The sequence below is a fragment of the Pinus tabuliformis genome, chromosome Q (assembly GCF_031772625.1).
Source record: "Pinus tabuliformis cultivar Carrire ecotype Pingquan chromosome Q, CPIR1, whole genome shotgun sequence".
NCBI lineage: Eukaryota > Viridiplantae > Streptophyta > Pinopsida > Pinales > Pinaceae > Pinus > Pinus tabuliformis.
The window spans coordinates 1,267,590,951-1,267,606,105 of record NC_142296.1 but is presented as its reverse complement, the minus strand read 5'-3'; the positions used below and the strand labels follow the sequence as shown (position 1 = coordinate 1,267,606,105).

At 35.1% G+C, this 15,155-nt stretch overlaps 1 pseudogene; it reads left to right on the top strand.

Annotated features, from left to right (window-relative positions):
- The first annotated feature begins 326 nt into the window (after positions 1-326).
- Positions 327-13,386, top strand: LOC149224463 (putative receptor-like serine/threonine-protein kinase At5g57670; annotated as a pseudogene).
- The last annotated feature ends 1,769 nt before the right edge of the window (positions 13,387-15,155 follow it).

Below are 15,155 nucleotides of genomic sequence, written 5' to 3'. Positions count from 1 at the left end.
CTGAGTCATAATAGTTTTGCTTTTCTGAATTTAATTCCTTAGATTAGATTTTTCATATTGTTCTCCTTTTTCAATTTGTTCTTATATGAGTGGTGGAGAATCTTTTTGGAAAACTTTTCCTAACCTCAAGTGGATGTCTTGAATAGGAAGAATAGAATATGTAGGAAATAATGTTGTTTCTTCCACATTATAGGCTGATCTCTCCACTCCGTTACTCAGATTTTCTTCTGAATGAGTTGGTAATTGAGTTGGTCTGGGTGGTGGTTGGTTAGAAGGTAACTGAAGCTACTGGGGTTGAGTTAGTGCAGACAATGATTGTTGTGTGAATGGATTTGATTAAGGGGATTGTTGGAATTGTTGATATGGGAATGATTGTTGCGGATATGGTAGTTGATATGACTGATAAGATTGATATTGTTGACAGTAAAATTGTTGGGGTGGTTGAGCTCCATAGGCATATCCTCGCCAACTTTGTGAAGGTTGGTTTTGGTTTTGCTGAGGAAGCTAAACCTACCATGGCATAGGAGTATTCCATGAATTTTGATACTGAAAATTATGGGGAATTTGTTGAGAAAACTGTTGAAATGTACCTGCAAAACGTAGTTGCCAAGCTGTTCTTGGTGCCATATAATAAAATGTTTGAGGTTTTTCTAATTGACCTGCTTGCAACTCTTTTAATGTTGGACAATCGTCTGTAACATGATTTTCTATACGAAGTCCACAAACATGTATATTATCCAAAGGACATTCTCGTAAAATATGTTTCTTCTTACATTTAGGACAAAAGACTGACACTGTTTGTTCTTATTCTTCCTGTTTCTTATTTGCTTTTAATACAACAACTTGTGTTCCTAAGGTGCTCAAAAGAACTTTTTTAAATTTTTCTGACAAACTTCCTATTTCTGCTCTTGTCACTCCTCCTGTTGTTGATTTAGAAGCTCTAGAAGTTATATCTATTTTTCATGTTTTTGATCTACCTCTAGAGTACTTTTGACATAATTCAACAATTTCATCAAATGGTAAGTACGAAATATCTCTTTTACCCATTACATTGAGAATATCAAGATACTCATCTCTTATTCCTTTAAGAAAAAATGACTAATGGTATCGGGGTTTAGAGAATGTTGTTTGGATTTTTGTAGATTGTAAAGAAATTGTTCAAAATATTCTTCCAAACTTTCATCTTTTTCTTGAGACATTCTAAAAATATCTTCTTTTGAATCTCTAGGCCTACAATAGGCTTGATATTTCTTAAGAAAAAATTTCTTCATTTCTTCCCAAGAAGTAATAGAGTGTTCTCGTAATCCCATAAACCATTGTAAGGTAGCTTTTTTAAAAGTAGCAAGAAAAAGACGAAGCTTATGTGTATCATCAGTATAACCATAAGTTCTACATAAGATATCAAATTCAAACATGAATGAATCAGGATCTTCAAAAGACATTCCATAGAAATTTGGTAAAACTGAAGGTGGAATATTCTTCATTTTTACCTCTTCTCCTAGAATTGCTCTAGTATCTACAATTGGAAATCCAAAAGTAGTTTCTTTATCATTTTCTATTTTTACATCATGTCTTCTCTTATGATCATATTCTCTTTTGAAATCTTCTTCTATTTTCCTTTTTGCTTCTCTCTTCTTGCCTCTTCTTCTCTTCTTATTTTCCATTCCTTTTGTTGTTTTTCATAATGTAACATTTGTTCTGGAGTAAGGATATTCTTCTGCCATATCTTTTTCAATAGTTTCAAATGTTTCAGTAACAACTTGAGATGCAACTTGTTTTATTTGTTCAAAGATAGGTTGATCTATTTGTTCAAGAATGAGCTGATCGATTGGTTTTCTTGTCTCTCTTTGTTTTCCTATGGAAGATGTTTCTATATGTTTATTTTTTCTCTTCACTTCATAAGCTAACAAAGTGTGTCTTTCAACAAGAGTTAACCTTTGTCCTGAACATTGTTTTTTCTCTAACTCTTCCAAAGTTAGTTTTCCAGTGATTGGTGTAGTTAATTCAAATTGAGGTAATCGTGTTGCTACCAGTGGCTTAGTAATTGGGGGGTCTTGTTTTATGTATCTACCTTTTTCATCTCTTTGTCTAGGCATAAATGACCATAATGAAAAATCCTATTTACTTTTTATGTTTTTGTTTTATTTTTTTAATGTTTTTATTTAAAGCTTCCTATTTTAATTGACTTTGAATAAGCTTCCCCAGCAACGGCACCAAAATTTTAAGGTCAATTTACTAAGTAAACTAACATATGTGTTTTACTTATCAATCCAGGTTTATAGACTTGGAAGCATGTCTAAAATATATTGATTTCAAGTGAAATCAAATTAGGAAGGCAAGACTATAAAGTTAAAGGAAGTGCATATGACAAAAATAATCTATGATTTAAAAGACTAACAAGTTTCTTGTTCAATATGCAGGAAGAAAAAGAAGAGGTTCCTAACTTAGAAGATCATGGTTGTTATTCCTCATAGATCTACTCCAATATCATTAACATTGCATCAAATAAAATTGAAATTCAAGAAATAATACAAGAAATGCAAAAATGATGATTTTAGCTATGATTCATAACTTGTTAGAAAGAGAATTTAATTTAAAGTCTTGTTTGTCTTTCCATATGCAAATTTGATTTTAAACTATCACCATCCCAAAATCACATAAGAAACATCACACATTTACATAAATGAAGCATAAATCTGAAACAAGAAATATTGAAATTAAAATCATACTAATGTAATCAAAGTGTACTTAGCTTGGTATGGGGGCTCTCCAACCTTACCTTGTACACTTAAGGAATTCTCATCTACAACTAAGTTATGAAAATATCCACAAGCATGAACAACAACTTAGAACAGTAGAAAGTATTTTTCAAATTATAAAAAGTTCTCCAATAGTCTGAATACAAATTACATACATGAATGATTCATAAACTCAGTTTAAATAAGAAAATTAGCAACAAACTTAACTACAATAGCTCTAATAGTGTTTATCTATCCTAATCAAACTTAACTACAATAGCTCTAACAGTCTTTATCTATCCTAATCCATCCATCCAGGTTGAACTCATTAAGTCTGGTTCACAAAATTAGGCAAAATCCCAAAAAATAATATTCTGCCCCTTTTTAATAGGGATTTCTGAATGACAGGTCAAGTTTGACCAACGTTGGCGGGGCTTGTGTTTGCTCAATTTGACTGAACCAATAGGTGTTCATCCATTCGTGGTTCCCAAGATTTCCAAATATGCATTCATCTCTCGCTCAAGTGTCCTGCACATATGACTTTAACGGAGTTATTATAGGATTTTTTAGTGCAGTCCAAATTTACTCTTAAAACCCAATTTTTACAAAAATCTTTAAAAATTGAAACACTTAATTTAATTACTTGAATATGCAAAATAAGAGTGAAATGAAGCATATGTAAGTGAAATATGATGGAATATGGTGGCAAATGGATGGGTTTAAGATAGGCAAAAATGACCAAAATTGAGGACCAACACTATGCGCTACTTTGCGTGGGCCCTGTTTGAGCCCTTTCTGGCTCTGCGTCACCCTCTCTAGCCTCTGCAATGTCTTCTCTATGTGTGTCTCTGCCTCTTTGCTGAGTACTCTTGGCTCCGGAGAAGATCCTCCAGCCAAAAATCTCTCTGCCCCTCTCCGTGTGATCACTATGAAATCATTGCATTGCCTCTAGCTTCAGTTATTTGATCTGACTGATCAACTCTCTCTGTGTTTTCCAAATGACCCTCAAGTCTCCTTAAATAATCTTCTCGTTGACATTCAACGACCCAAATTAGAAGCTAATTAATGGCTAAGATCATTTATGCTTGAACCTCTTTTTTTTCTAGAAGTTACACCCACAGTTAGATTAATACCCATTAATTATTTTAATTTCTTAAGTTTAGACTTAGGGACCCATTTAAAATAATTAATTATTTAATAAAATTGTCCTCGGGTGGAATTTCCCAAAACGCTTTCTGGGTTCTTTGGAATACATGTGCCCAAGCCTCTCTGCAAAATTTGAGATTTAGATCACCTCTGATGCTACCAGAAATCAACACTCCCTATTAGCAAGTAATGTGCTTTAGTAATGCCTCCCACTGAAGCATCACCCTAACTTCATAACATCGTCCTATGGCTACTGATGTCTGATACGTTTTCCACCAACTATTGCATTGTTGTTGCACCTGTACCGCTGACAATGCCACTGTCAACACTGCATTTGTACTACAACTCCTTCTGAATTTCTACATTCGTACTGCTGCTGGCACAACCACTGTTAATTACCCCTGCACTGCAAATTGTCACTGCTACTGCATCAACAACAGAAAAACATCCCAAATTATTGAACAAGTGTTCAGCACAGATGCATCTCGATGTTGATGATTTGACTGTTGCTAGTCCTACGCTATCCCTTTGAAGCCACTGCATTGCTGCTACTACTGCACTGTTGTAACTCTACACTGGACTGCTCAGACTTGGCATTCTAGCCACTGCATCTGTCGCTCCAACACTCATCGACACCATCTAACACTTATTTCATCTTGCTACTATGGATCTAGGCTCCTGTAGCAAAGAATTGATTTGAGAGGTGGGCTCCTCAAGGATCTTGCTCATCCGTAGCTCTTTCAAACTACAGCTCTAAATCAACTCACCTTCCTCCTGGAGGTATCTCGGCTTTCATGGCAAACTCCTTCTCCTCGATCTTCATGGGTGCAACCTTTGAATCATGCTTCTCATATTTGTCTTTCTTCCTGAGAGGAAACTGTGTTACGTAGTGACCCAGCTCACCACACCTTAAGCATTCGATCTTCGAGACATCCTTATTTCGTCTCTGCTATTCTTGCTACCCTTTGGATGCAAGAGTTGCATTCTCTTCTTCCTCCTTGGGATTCGACCCACTATTGTTACTTTTTTCAAGCTTACACTTGACTAGATCTCTCCTCAACTCCTCTTGCTTAAGAGTTGCCCATATTTCATCCCAATTTGGCAAAGTCTCCTTGCCCAAGATACTCTCGACAAAGACTTGTCACTCCTCTGAGACAAAATTGAGGACTAGTCTAACCAATTCGAACCCTTGAAGTGTAGACCCCATAGTTGCTAACTCATCACGAGTCTCCTAAAGCTCCATGAGGAACGAATCTATGCGCTTCCCCTTTTGCATTTGCGCAAATCTTAGTTCTGCTCTAAGTACATTTTCCATTGCTTGGAAGATCCTTGATACAGCGTTGCCAAGGCATCTCACATCTCCTTAGCAGTCTCTCTACCAATGACATGACAAACCATGTAATCATTTACTATATCTAGGATCATCCTCTTGGACTTCGCCATTTCTATTTGGTACTTCTTCAACGGATTTGGATCTGCGGGTACAACCACCACACTGTCGACATAGGTCTTGAGAGAATTCTCAACTAGAAGGACTGTCATCCTTGTCTTCCAGATGACATAGTTGGATGCCCCATCCAACCTGTCCTGGTCTCTCAACCCGTTGGTTACCATTTCTGCCACGCAAAATTTTTAACTGTTCCTCTTTGCTTCTTGCTGTTGTTGCTCATCCAATAAGAAAATGGACTCCTTGACGGGAAGTCTACAGAGGAAAAATTCTCTCACTGTGCTTCTTCTCTCCCTTCTCTCTGACGTCTTTTATGCCAAGTAACTGCCTGCAAAAAAACAGCGTCCCACCATCTTTTCCTCACATTAAGGCTCGGTGCTGCTCCTTCTACCACGATAAGATTTCAATTTGGAAGCTCTTCCTCTCTGTCGATTCACTCAGAGAGACTTTCCTCAAAAATTCAGCCCTCTTAGCTTAGATTGTGCAAACCCTCTGAGGATTCGAACTGCTGCCTTCTGCAGCTTATTCGATCTCCTTCTCTACTCAGCATTGGGTTTTTTGGAACTTTTCTTCTTGCTTCACCTGCACTCCTATAATACCATGTGAAAATTCCTTAAACCGGAATCCTTACTGCAGCAATTGGTGATATTTCTCCTACTTGTTAGATTTACATGACAATTTATTTGTAGTGTCCTACGGAAAACATCGAAATACATACATTGCAACCTACACCATTTAAAATAATATGCCGAAACAAGAAACTGAACAATAGAGAAAAATACAACACAAAGGACAGTTGTTTTTAGACAAACATCCCCGAAAAAACCTACACCATTTAAAATAATATGCCGAAACAAGAAACTGAACAATAGAGAAAAATACAACACAAAGGACAGTGGTTTTTGGACAAACGTCCCCGAAAAAACCCAATGCGAAAAACCGGTGCAACAGATCTGAGGGTTTTTATTATTAAGCAAAAGTTATTTTTTAATACAACCTTTGGATATCTTGCTGGAAATCCAGTACAGAGAATATCACTCGGGAGAAGAAATTAGTGAAATTACCTCACTCTACACTACAAGTCTCGGCTAATTCGGCAGCTGACCAACGAGTTCCCGACTACTTCTACGCTGCCCCAGTGTGAGCCTACATCAACCTCTAAGGCACTATGTCACCTCTGTTGGGAATCGATTTTCTCTCAGAAGCTAATTCCAACCCTCCCGGCTCAGAAACGTCAACCTCCTCAACAAATTTGGACTTCTGCGTGAAGGCTCTGCGCTGCTCTGCGTGGGCCTTCTTGGCTCTACATCACCCTCTTTTGCCTCCGTGTTACCTTCTTTGTGTGTCTCTCTGCCTCTCTATTGAATATTCTTAGCTCCTGATAAGATCCTTCAATCAAAACTCTCTCTGCCCCTGTTGCATGATCATTATAAAATCTATGAGAGATTTTTCGGCGAAAATCACATGAGAAACCATTTGTCGACACGTTTCGAACCAACTAGTGTGGTTCATCGTCAGGACAAGTTGAAGAAACAGATCCAGTCTAGCATGTTAAATAGTCTAAGCAGAGACTCCAATGGCTACAAAAGATTAACGGCTAATTTTTGACTCTAGGACCCAGGTCAAATTTTCATTTATTAATTTAATAATATTATTATTATTTATTATTATATTTATGGAACCAAGTTAAATTAGGTAAAGATAAATAAAATAAATTAATGGTTAGTTTTTTAAAAATTCATTTATTTCTTTAAATTATTACACACACACATATATATATATATATTAATTAAAATAATAATATTCGATTGATAAGAAAAGGTTAGAATTAATAAAATTATATAAATAAATACCAGGTTAGTATAGAAAGTTAATTTATTTGTTTATTAAATTATTCATTAATTATTATTTACTAATTATTATTATTATTTACTATTTTATTTATGAAATTAAGTTAAATTAGGTTTTTAAAAATAATTCATTTATTTATTTAAATTATTAATTATATATGAATATATATATTTTAACTAAAATAATAATATTAGGTTGTTAAAAGAAAATTAAAAATACTTATGATGGTTGGTTTACAAAGCTAATTTATTTGTTTATTAAATTATTTATTAATTATTATATATATATATATATATATATATATATTAGGATGTTAAATAGTTAGAGCAAAGTCACCAACACTTAAATTGACCAATGGCTAATATAAGAACTATCCTCAAAATTAGTTATATTGGGTGTAAAATATATATATATATATATATAAAGTAATTATAATTAGTATTAATAGTTAGTTAAAAGATATTATTTAATAATTAAAATTATAAGTTATTTAGTAATCATACGACCTTTCCTGATATTATAAGACTAAATTACATGTATATAAAAATATACATAAATTAATGGGATGCTAAGATGAAAGTTAGTTAGAAATAATAAATAAAACAGAACGAGAAAAATAAGTTTAAAAAAAAATTAATTAATTAATTGATTAAATAAATAAAAAAATAAGTGACAAAAAAATAAAAATCAATTAATTAATTAAATAAAAATAAAAAGTGACAAGAGAAAGAAAAAAATAATAATAATAATTAATAAAATAAATAAATAAAATAAAAAACAAGAGACGAGAAAATAATATTCAGTAAAAAAAAAAACGAAGAGGGGCAGAAAAAACGACTAAGAAGAGATAGCTGGGATCCAGCACCTACGGATTTTCCAGTGATCGTCTCTATTGAGATTGCTCGGCCTCTTTTCAATCTCAAAAGCTTCCCTAATCTTCCGCTCGGCCTCTTTTCAATCTCAAAAGCTTCCCTAATCTTCCGATGATGGACGCGCGAAACCTTAGCAATAACACTAGCCTCCTCAATGCAAACATGATGATTGGTTTTTTCTACATGTTCAGCTAAAGCGGAAGACTTAGCTCTTCTATGCTTAAGATCCGCTACATGCTCACTAATCATTTGATTAATGGAGCGACCAGTCTCACCAATATAGGGGGTCCCACAAGAGCAAGGGATAATATAAACCCATTATAAAATCATTGCGCTGCCGATCTGACTGATCAACTCTCTGTGTGTTTTCCAAATGACTCTCAAGTCTCCTTAAATAATCTTCTCGTTGACATTCAATGGCCCAGATTAGAAGTTAATCAATAGCTAAGATCATTTCTGCTTGATCCTCTTCTTCTTCAAGAAGTTACACCCACACTTAGATTAATACCCATTAATTATTTTAATTCCCTATATTTAGACTTAGAGACCAATTAAAAATAATTAACTATTTTAATAACATTGTCTCCAGATAGAATTTCCCAAAACACTTTTTGAGTTCTTTGGAATACATATGCCCAAGCCTCCCTACAAAATTTGAGACTTAGAACACATCTGTTGCTACTAGAAATCAACAAAATCACCATCTCAATCACTCAAGCCAAAAACCATTCACCCAGTAACTTTTCCCTTATTAACCAAGTATTCTCCAAAAACGTGTATTGAACGGAGGAGAAGTGAGTTACATGCCTCCTCAAATCTTTATTCAATTTTTTTATGTTTTTCATTAATTACTTATTTCCCCATATATTTATTGTTTTGAAACAATATTTTTAAAACAAATAATAGCCCATATGAATTCTCAATGTCTTTCTTGATATTGAATATGAAAACTGACGCTGCATATGAATTCTAAGATGTCTTTATTGATGTGTATGATGATTATCAATATGTCAACGCTGATGCAGTTTTGTCATGCAATTGGGCTCTTTTTCTTCTCTAACATTCTAATTGGAATACAGTGCTATTCTAAAGAATGAAAACACCATTTGAATTGTTGTGGGGAACATCTGGAAAAATGTTAATTTGGTATTTCCACCGTAATTCTGTTCATCTTTGGACGGCTGATCAATACAACGCGAAGTATAACAAGGAAATCCGTAGCCAGATATAACGACGACTGAAATTGCGCTTCACCTTCTCTATCGAAACCATCATGAAAATGCTTTACATATGAAGAGATTTCTAAATCCACCAATTGCTTCCATGATTAGAATCAAAACATTTTCAATAAATGTTTTTACATCAAGTAACATTACAGTATTAGACAAATGTTGCTTGTCTCAGATTCATTGTTCTGAACCTGTTTGCATGGCAGACAACATTGTTGGCAGAGTTGGTTTTGTAAAGGCCTGCAGAGGAGAGCTCCAAGGTGGGAAAATAATAGCAGTGAAGAGATTGGGTGGTGGAAATACAGATTAGCAAAGGGAAAAAGAATTTCCCATGGAATTGGGTATAATTGGCCATGTCTGCCATTCAATACAGACTCATTAATTAGTTGCGGCATTGAGAATGGTCTACATCTCATCTTTGACTTCTCACCATAGGGTAGCTTGGCTTCTGTTTTACACGGTAAGCTACAATTATTGTAAAATTATCCCATCTAAGGCTTGGTTTTGGGCCTTCTCAATTTGAAAAACTGTAAAATGGTATGAAATGAAATACCAAGCAAAAATAGTACAGAGAAGTTCTGTATTTAGGTTGAAGACAATGGCTTAGAACAGTCTTGAAGCATTAACAAACTGGGATAAATTACGGAATAATATTTATCAACATGGCCAATAGGTGCTTAACGGGGTTGGATAATATTTATCAACATGGCCAATAGGTGCTTAACGGGGTTGGTGGTTGGTAAAAGAGGGGTGGTGTTACCACCCTACTAAGGTCCAAGTCATCCAGTGACATGGTTGTGCTCATACTTGTGTGTCCAACTAGGTCCAATTACCTTCTCTCAATTTCCAATGGCTTTAAAATATGACTTTCATTCACCAATGGAAAAGAGACATCAGATCAATCTTCTCGCTGATTAGACAAGAAAGTGATCAGATCAATCTTCTTGCTGATTAGGCAAGAAAGTGATCCTTAAGCTTTAGGGCTAAGCCAATCCACTATTAAAGTTTGCCTCTTTGGAAAGAGGACTTAAAAGAATGTAGAAATTAATCTAAATACAAACTTATTCTAAAATGCAAGTAAAGGAAACTATCTTAATTCTATCTCAATTAGGCAGATGTACTTGTAAAAATGGGTGGGGCCAAGTGCAAATTTTGAAAATGGAATAGATATCCCCCACTGATGGCTTCTTAGCCAAAAGGGACTTCCCTAGCATTGAAAAGCATTTCTGACCTAGTATTAAATCTATAATAGAGCAGTTGCTGCTTGCTTGTGTTGACCGGAAGCTTTTAATATATATTTTTTTTATTGACTTTTAATATATATTTTTTTTATTTCAATGAATGTCAAGTAATGTTTTTTAGAAATTAAAGTGTGGTCTTTGCAAAAATCCATACTTAATGGTTTTGATCTGAGCTATCAAGGTTCATTCCCAGGTGTAATTTCATTCTTATTAGGCATCCATGTTCTCACTGTGTCTTGGGAAGTTTGCAGCAACCTGTTGCAAGTTTCTAATAATCTTCATCTATTCGGTTGACAATTACTTGGGGGTACTCTTCAAAGTACCATCCCCAAGAGTATTTGAAAAATGGCAAACACATCGTAGGAGGATGGTGATACAAGGCTACAAGTCCATTAGTCCACCGTTCCTTGGCCTAAGGACAGTGCAGGCCCTACCCATATGGGTGTCTGTTCATCTGTCATTAATGTAATACTAGGTGTTTCTGCATATATGACAGATATGTTTATCCAATCTTGTTGTGGTATGGCCCTATTAGGTCGTCTCTTTTTCTCTATAGAAACATTGCTTGAAATTACTCCAAACTACAGCCTTTCCAAAGAGCATAAACTTCAAATCTCACAGGTCCCATAGGAGGATATTCTTCCATTTTGTGGGGCAATTTCTTCCAAAATATCTATTATTGGATGTACTTTCCCTCTTTAGTGGCAGTTTGGACAATTGTTCCTCTTGATAACCATTCTGAATTTGCTCCAGTTTCTAGCAAAGAGCAATTTCTTTAATGAGGCTGTCAATAGCTCAGATCTTATGTGCTACATACTAATTGAAGGAAGAGTGCAACAATAATATTGACAAGGCCATGGATAAGAATAATTTGGAAAAGAACAAATTAAAGCTTTTGACAATTGCGATGAGGGCTGAGACAGAGTAAGAGGTTCGACAAGATGCGACATTCTATTGAAAAAGAATGTTCTGCCTTGATTGGTATAGGCATCAAGCAACAGAAGATGCCATTTGAAGAATGGGGCCTTCACTTTCTATCTAGCTGGAATATTAAATCAAATAAATGTGAGAAGGAATAATTCTAACTCAAAGTTTTGATTAGGCACAAATACTCAGCTGCTGGAATGACCAATCAGATACAAGGTGGCAGTGGGAACAGCAAGAGGGCTGCATTATCTCCACAAATGCTGCAAACGGCAAATCATCCACAGGGATATCAAAGCCTTGAATGTTCTGCTTGGCCCAGACTTTCAGCCACAGGTAAGCAATTTAACCCTTTAAAATATTGATAATGTGCTACTCTCAGGACCTCTAAAACATTAGCAAGGGTCTAGCTTTTCCCTCAGTTTTAAACTTCATTGCTAATGGGATTCAGGATATTCTATTTCTTATATTGTATCTTATATTTTATAGAGTGATTGCATTCATCTTTAATAAGCTAAACAGCAACATTCCTAAACACAGAACACACCGAGTGCTGCATTTCTGCCAAATCGTTTTGAATGGTGATATCTAGTTTCTAGTCTCATAAATATTCTGACTTGCCTATCACATATTTCAGACTTTGCATTGGCAAAGTGGCTTCCAAGGCAATGGAGTCATCACTCTATAGCAACCATTTTAGGAACTTTTGGGTAAACATTTTCATCATCTTCTTCATTGTATTCTCTTGGCATCTATAGTTATACCGAATAGGTAATATAGCTGATTATTTGCAAGCTCATCATTCTCGAAACTTCTTGAGCAGGTATTTGGCACCTGAGTATTTTCTGCGTGGAATTGTTGATGAGAAAACAGATGTTGATGCCTTTGGAGTGCTCTTGTTGGAGATCATTTCTGGTAGGATGCCTTCTGATGTCACTGAGCAGAACTTCCTACTCTGTGTGAGTAAACATAAACTATAACCAACAAAAACTGATGGTGCTAGGATAATGTAAACCAAAGTAAATCTGGATCCTAAAATGATCCAACCCAATCTAAGATGCAACATCATAACTCATTTGCCATGCCCATCTGGGAGACTTGTGTTCAAAATGACAAAAACAGAATCAAAGTTTCTGAGGCCCACATTTTATATTTCTCGATCTAACCATATCAAATATTCTGTGGTTCTTTTATGTCCAATACTTTCCACCTTGTTGAAATAACTGAAGAGTGGAGTGAAAGATTCCAATAGATAATAAAGGAATCATATCAGTTCTGTATGACATATTGGCAAATTGCCTACATATTTATAATAGATGTTTTGCTGAGAATGCAGTCTCTGCTTTCATCTTTTGCTTTAATTAGTCCTTTCATCCATTGCAATATTGCATGTGCATATCTTGAAAATACAAAATAGGCATTAAAGACCTTACATAGCAAATGTGATCAGATATATTTTGTGCAGGCCAAACCGCTGTTGGAGTCTGGAACCATTACAGAATTAGCAGATCCTCGACTGGGTGGTCAATATGATGTTCACCAAATGCAGAGAATGGTTCTCACAGCTTCTATATGCGTACAGCAGTCTGCAATCTGGCCATCCATGAATGAGGTGAGCTCGTTCTCTGATTCCTCTCTGAAACCTCCTATAGTTTATCAACTTTTCCACATACTCGAAGATAATACGAGGCCTTCAATAACCAGTACAGAGTGTTGACTATGTGTTCTGAATTTGCATTGAATAATTGTCACAGTTGGATACCTTGGAATGTTGTATTCCTTTGCTTTCAGGCTTGCATGTTGACAGATGGACTTAGCCCCAAAATAATGGAATCCTATAGAATGCCATCATCTGAGACAAATGAAGTGGATGGCTACTTAAAATTTGATGAGTACAGCCAAATATTCAAGTTTACTGGAGCTTCGCCCTAATACTAATTCACCCTTCCTTAAAACTAACCTGCAATAGACACAACCCTCAGCTGTATTGGCTATTTATTTTTGGCTTGACTGACGTCTTAATGGGAATGTGAACAGACTGATATATTTTGACAGAGACTAGCAAAATAACCATTGTTAGTATATGTTCATCATTTACCTTTTTTTCCAACCTACCTTCGTTTAAATTGGCTTATAGCAACGATTCTCCCCATCAAATTTGAATTTAATCAAACTTTGATTAAAATGTTTCAAGCCAATGCCCTAATTTATTCCATAAACCTGTTGTTTATGTGCAGCCCGGCAAAGCATAAGCTGAGCTGATATTCAAGTGTAACCCATCAATTATTATAACCATCTCATAGCATGTATAGACTGTTAGGAATGTTTCACTGTATGTGTAATCTGAGCCAAAACACCAGGTCTATTATGCAAACAATTAAATTCAAAATATATTATTCACCAGCAAATCACATTGGAGAATATGGAAATTGCATTTGTTTTAGGACCATCACAATCATAGTGTAATATCCTTAAATCTTAGAACAAATTTTTAACGCTGTAACATCCAAAATCAGGGCTTGATTAAACTAATGGTGGTTACCAGAGATTAACATCATGAATAGTATTCTGAATAGCTGGTGTATCTATGCACAATGAGTGATGGGCCTTCGAAATCAATTAAGCTGTTGTCCCTTTGCCCAATAAGTGAATTAAATGACAGTACTGTAGTGGATAACCATTAACAGTTTAAAATTTGGGAGCAATATCATAAACCAAAAATTAAATATGGTTCATTAAACAGGAATTTAACTTTGGTATCATATGGAGGCATGTTATTTGTGGGTTCAATGACCTGGAGCATGTTATGCATCCTTTCTCAAGTCTCTTGCTTAGAATCCCTTCCTCTAGCTTGTTGGCTATCTTGGGTTACTTAATTGCAACCTTCATTTCCTTTCTAATTAGTATTACAGATTCTTATTGTTTATTATGTCCTACTCAATTTTTTTGTTGTAATAGCTTGTTGGTTTGTTACATTACAGTTTTTCAAGTTATCATAACCTACTCATTCTTTTTGTTGTAATAGCTTGCTAGGTTGTTACAAGAAAGCCTTTATTTTCTTCATCATTCCCATTGCTGAGTCCCATTGCCAAGTCCAGTTTTGAATTATCTTGCTCAATTTTCAGTTGTAATAGTTGGCTCAAAATCTTGTTTGACCAAGGGTACCATTTCTTACCTCCTGCCTTCAATACAATGTCTTAGTTCACTTCTATATCTATGTTTATAGCATTGAGAAATCTTGGTTGGCTGAAATCATAAAGGAATTTTCATACTCAACATACTCAATAAGATATATCCACATTTATTGTTCTTCCTTCAATTATGAATATCTATGTAACTTGGGCAGATTGACAGAGGGCTAACTAGAAGACCGACAAGCAGCAACTGAAGGTGCCAGCAAAATCTGACATCTATTGACAGACATCCTAAATTATAGGCACACACTACAGCAAAATTAATACCAGGCCTTTCAATTAGTTCTGATTTACCTTTTTCATCTGATTTGATTTTTACAGAGAGAAAGCCCATGAAGGCTCTGGACTTCACTTTATACAGGGAGCAGCTTATTATGCAATGTGCCCAACCTATTTTACATACTTAATACCATTGTTCTGTAGGAGAAATGATATTTAAAAAGCTAGTGTTTCCTGAGTTGCAAACATTTTAAATGGTTTATATTTTTAGTAAGATATTGCTTATGCATTCCT